The sequence below is a fragment of the Salmo trutta genome, chromosome 28 (assembly GCF_901001165.1).
Source record: "Salmo trutta chromosome 28, fSalTru1.1, whole genome shotgun sequence".
In the NCBI taxonomy this organism is placed as follows: domain Eukaryota; kingdom Metazoa; phylum Chordata; class Actinopteri; order Salmoniformes; family Salmonidae; genus Salmo; species Salmo trutta.
In genome coordinates, this window is record NC_042984.1 from 10265092 (window position 1) to 10271216 (window position 6125).

The following is a 6125-nucleotide window of genomic DNA, read 5'->3' on the forward strand; positions in this document are numbered from 1 at the left end:
GGTACCCCCTGTATATAACCTACACATTGACTCTGTACCGTAACACCCTGTATATAGCCTCCACATTGACTCTGTACCGGTACCCCCTGTATATAGCCTCCACATTGACTCTGTACCGGTACCCTCTGTATATAGCCTCCACATTGACTCTGTACCGGTACCCCCTGTATATAGCCTCCACATTGACTCTGTACCGTAACACCCTGTATATAGCCTCCACATTGACTCTGTACCGGTACCCCCTGTATATAACCTCCACATTGACTCTGTACCGGTACCCCCTGTATATAACCTCCACATTGACTCTGTACCGTAACACCCTGTATATAGCCTCCACATTGACTCTGTACCGTAACACCCTGTATATAGCCTCCACATTGACTCTGTACCGTAACACCCTGTATATAGCCTCCACATTGACTCTGTACCCGTACCCCCTGTATATAACCTCCACATTGACTCTGTACCGTAACACCCTGTATATAGCCTCCACATTGACTCTGTACCGTAACACCCTGTATATAACCTCCACATTGACTCTGTACCGTAACACCCTGTATATAGCCTCCACATTGACTCTGTACCGTAACACCCTGTATATAGCCTCCACATTGACTCTGTGCCCGTACCCCCTGTATATAGCCTCCACATTGACTCTGTGCTGGTACCCCCTGTATATAGCCTCCACATTGGCTCTGTACCGGTATCCCCTGTATATAGCCTCCACATTGACTCTGTACCGTAACACCCTGTATTATATAGCATCCACATTGACACTCTGTACTGGTACCCCCTGTATATAACCTCCACATTGACTCTGTACCTTAACACCCTGTATATCCTGTATATCTCCTTAATGTCAATATGCCTTGTCCATTGCTGTTCTGGTTAGTGTTTATTGGCTTATTTCACTGTCGAGCCTCTAGCCCTGCTCATTATACCTTATCCAACCTCTCAGTTCCTCCACCCACACATGCTATGACATCTTCTGGTTTCAATGATGTTTCTAGAGACAATATCTCTCTCATATTCACTAAATGCCTAGGTTTACCTCCTCTGTACTCACATCCCACCATACCTTTGTCTGTACATTATACCTTGAAGCTATTTTATCGCCCCCAGACACCTGCTCCTTTTTCTCTCTATTCTGGACGTCACAGACGACCAATTCTTATAGCTTTTAGCCGTACCCTCATACTTATTCTCCTCTGCTCCGCTGGGGATGTAGAGGTGAATCCAGGCCCTGCAGTGCCTGGCTCCACACCTACTCCCCAGGCGCTCTCTTTTGATGACTTCTGTAACCGTAATAGCCTTGGTTTCATGCATGTTAACATTAGAAGCCTCCTCCCTAAATTTGTTTTATTCACTGCTTTAGCACACTCTGCCAACCCGGATGTCCTGGCTGTATCTGAATCTTGGCTTAGGAAGTCCACCAAAAACTGTGAAATCTTCATCCCTAACTACAACGTTTTCAGACAAGATAGAACGACCAAAGGGGGCGGTGTTGCAATCTACTGCAGAGATAGCTTGCAGAGTTCTGTCCTGCTATCCAGGTCTGTACCCAAACAATTTGAACTTCTACTTTTAAAAATCCACCTCTCCAAAAACAAGTCTCTCACCGTTGCCGCCTGCTATAGACCCCCCTCGGCCCCTAGCTGTGCTCTGGACACCATATGTGAACTGATTGCCCCCCATCTATCTTCAGAGCTCGTGCTACTAGGCGACCTAAACTGGGACATGCTTAACACCCCAGCCATTCTACAATCCAAGCTTGATGCCCTCAATCTCACACAAATTATTAATGAACCCACCAGGTACAACCCCAAAGCCGCAAACACTGGCACCCTCATAGATATCATCCTAACCAATGTGCCCTCTAATTACACCTCTGCTGTTTTCAACCAAGATCTCAGCGATCACTGCCTCATTGCCTGCACCCGTAATGGGTCAGCGGTCAAACGACCTCCACTCATCACTGTCAAACGCTCCCTGAAACATTTCAACGAGCAAGCCTTTCTAATCGACCTGGCCCTGGTATCCTGGAAGGATATTGACCTCATCCCGTCAGTAGAGGATGCCTGGTTATTTTTTAAAAATGCCTTCCTCTCCATCTTAAATAAGCATGCCCCTTTCAAGAAATTTAGAACCAGGAACAGATATAGCCCTTGGTTCTCCCCAGACCTGACTGCCCTTAACCAACACAAAAATATCCTGTGGCGTTCTGCATTAGCATCGAACTGCCCCCGCGATATGCAACTTTTTAGGGAAGTTAGAAACCAATACACACAGGCAGTTAGAAACGCCAAGGCTAGCTTTTTCAAACAGAAATTTGCTTCGTGCAACTCCAACTCTAAAAAGTTCTGGGACATTGTAAAGTCCATGGAGAATAAGAACACCTCCTCCCAACTGCCCACTGCACTGAGGATAGGAAACTCTGTCACCACCGATAAGCCCACTATAATTGAGAATTTCAATAAGCATTTTTCTACGGCTGGCCATGCTTTCCACCTAACTACCCCTACTGCATTCAACAGCACTGCACCCCACACAGCTACTCGCCCAAGCCTCCCCCATTTCTCCTTCTCCCAAATCCATTCAGCTGATGTTCTGAAAGAGCTGCAAAATCTGGACCCCTACAAATCAGCTGGGCTTGACAATCTGGACCCTTTCTTTCTAAAATTATCTGCCGAAATTATTGCAACCCCTATTACTAGCCTGTTCAACCTCTCTTTCGTGTCGTCTGAGATTCCCATAGATTGGAAAGCAGCTGCTGTCATCCCCCTCTTCAAAGGAGGTGACACTCTTGACCCAAATTGCTACAGACCTATATCCATCCTACCCTGCCTTTCTAAGGTCTTCGAAAGCCAAGTCAACAAACAGATTACCGACTATTTTGAATCCCACCGCACCCTCTCCGCTATGCAATCTGGTTTCAGAGCTGGTCATGGGTGCACCTCAGCCACGCTCAAGGTCCTAAACGACATCGTAAACGCCATCGATAAGAAACATTACTGTGCTGCCGTATTCATTGACCTGGCCAAAGCTTTTGACTCTGTTAATCACCACATCCTCATCGGCAGACTTAGTAGCCTTGGTTTCTCAAACGATTGCGTCGCCTGGTTCACCAACTACTTCTCTGACAGAGTTCAGTGTGTCAAATCGGAGGGCCTACTGTCTGGACCTCTGGCAGTCTCTATGGGGGTACCACAGGGTTCAATTCTTGGGCCAACTCTTTTCTCTGTATACATAAATGATGTCGCTCTTGCTGCTGGTGAATCTCTGATCCACCTCTACGCAGACGACACCATTCTGTATACTTCTGGCCCTTCTTTGGACACTGTGTTAACAACCCTCCAGACGAGCTTCAATGCCATTCAACTCTCCTTCCGTGGTCTCCAACTGCTCCTAAACACAAGTAAAACTAAATGCATGCTCTTCAACCGATCGCTGCCTGCACCTGCCCGCCCATCCAGCATAACTTCTCTGGACGGTTCTAGCTTAGAATTTGTGGACAACTACAAATACCTAGGTGTCTGGTTAGACTGTAAACTCTCCTTCCAGACTCACATCAATCATCTCCAATCCAAAGTGAAATCTAGAATTGGCTTCCTATTTCGCAACAAAGCATCCTTCACTCATGCTGCCAAACATACCCTCGTAAAACTGACCATCCTACCAATCCTCGACTTCGGCGATGTCATTTACAAAATAGCCTCCAATACCCTACTCAACAAGCTGGATGCAGTCTATCACAGTGCCATCCGTTTTGTCACCAAAGCCCCATATACAACCCACCACTTCGACCTGTATGCTCTCGTTGGCTGGCCTTCACTTCATAATCGTCGCCAAACACATTGGCTCCAGGTCATCTACAAGACCCTGCTAGGTAAAGTCCCCCCTTATCTCCGCTCACTGGTCACCATAGCAGCACCCACCTGTAGCACGCGCTCCAGCAGGCATATCTCTCTGGTCACCCCTAAAGCCAACTCCTCCTTTGGTCGTCTCTCCTTCCAGTTCTCAGCTGCCAATGACTGGAACGAACTACAAAAATCTCTAAAACTGGAAACACTTATCTCCCTCACTAGCTTTAAGCACCAGCTGTCAGAGCAGCTCACAGATCTCTGCACCTGTACATAGCCCATCTTTAATTGAGCCCAAACTACTACCTTTTCCCCTACTGTATTTATTTATTTTATTTATTTTGCTCCTTTGCACCATATTATTTATATTTTAACTTTTAACTTTCTTCAAACTACAAATCTACCTTTCCAGTGTTTTTTCTTGCCATACTTTATTTACTCTGCCACCATGGCATTTTTTTGCCTTTACCTCCATTATCTCACATCATTTGCTCACATTGTATATAGTCTTGTTTTTTTTTCTACTGCATCATTGATTGTATGTTGTTTTACTCCATGTGTAACTCTGTGTTTTTGTATGTTGTCGAACTGCTTTGCTTTATCTTGGCCAGGTCGCAATTGTAAATGAGAACTTGTTCTCAACTTGCCTACCTGGTTAAATAAAGGTGAAATAAAAAAAATAAAAATAAAATATAGGCTCCACATTTTTATTTTGCTGCTGCTCTTTCCTTATTATTATAATTTTGGGTGGTATTTTTCTTAACTGCATTGTTGGTTAAGGGCTTGTAAGTAAACATTTCACTGTTCGGCGCATGTGACAAATACAATTTGATTTGAATGTCTATGAGTTGCCCGGACTTCAACCCGATCAAACATCTCTGGAGAGACCTGAAAATAGCTGTGCAGCGATGTTCCCATCCAACCTGACAGAGCTTGAGAGGATCTGCAGAGAAGATTGGGAGAAACTCCCCAAATACCCATGTGCCAAGCTTGTAGAGTCATATCCAAGAAGACAAGAGGCTGTAATCGCTGCCAAAGGTGCTTCAATAAAGTACTGAGTAAAGGGTCTGAATACTTATGTAAATGTGATGTTTCAGTTTAAACATTTTAAAGAATTGCAAAAAAATCTAAAAACCTGTTTTTGCTTTGTCCTTGTGGGGTATTGTGTGTAGATTGATAAGGGGAAAAAACAAATTAATCCATTTTAGAATAAGGCTGTAATGTAACAAAATGTGGAAAAAGTCAAGGGGTCTGAATACTTCCTGAATGCACTGTATATAAAAGAATGTCATTTTGGCCATGTCAATGCTTTCATGTAAGTTATTGAAATGGATAGAAATATTTTACACCATTTGACATTTTGGAGAGATTTATTACACAAAGAAGTCCTGGAACCAACTCAGTGGCCTTGTGGGTGAAGTGTCTGCCAAGAGATTGGAAGGTTGGAGGTTATTCATGGTTGAGTTATACCAAAAACTAAAAACGGGACCTAATGCCCCTGCTTGGCACTCAGAATTAAAGAGATGTATTGTGTGTAAGGCCCGGTGACAGACTAGTGTCCTGTCCAGATAGGCTCCTGCCACTGTGGGCTGTTCTGGTTTGGACAAGGCTTATTTACGTAGTAGAGGACACCTGGGCTTTGTTATGGATAAAAACCTATACAGACAGATTGGTATAAGATATCTGCTCCATTTCTTTTGCACATGTTGACAAGACAATAAGGGGTCACCGAAGTGGAATATTGCCCAATAAAGCTTCTTTGAATAATCCTCTTCATGTACACCTGATAAAACAAACAAGAGGTTTTTATCTTCTGTGTTGTATATTAAAGTGTCTCAAACTTAAAAACATTTCAAGTCAATATCTGACATGGTACAGGTGTCTTCAATTTGAGCCAATAACCATGTGTGGGAGGTGTATACTTTTGATACCACAAAGATTTGTATAAGACTACCCAGAAACACCCTGTGTGACCCTGTTTTAGCACATTGTCACTCAGGAGGTGGACACTATTTGGCATGACATGAACCTGCCACATTTTCCAAAACTGTGGGTGGCAAGCCAACCTGAATAAAGACTCTTTAATTTTGAACAAATAGCTTGGTTATTGTTTATGGCTTGGAGTCTGAAATTAAATAGGTAAACATTTTCATACCCAGGCTTTCCTATATTTTCCTTAAAACACCTCTTTAACTTATCTTTCATTTCATACCATGTTTTCTACAAACCTTCCAGAAAGGCCAGGAGTAAATGAATAATGGCAAA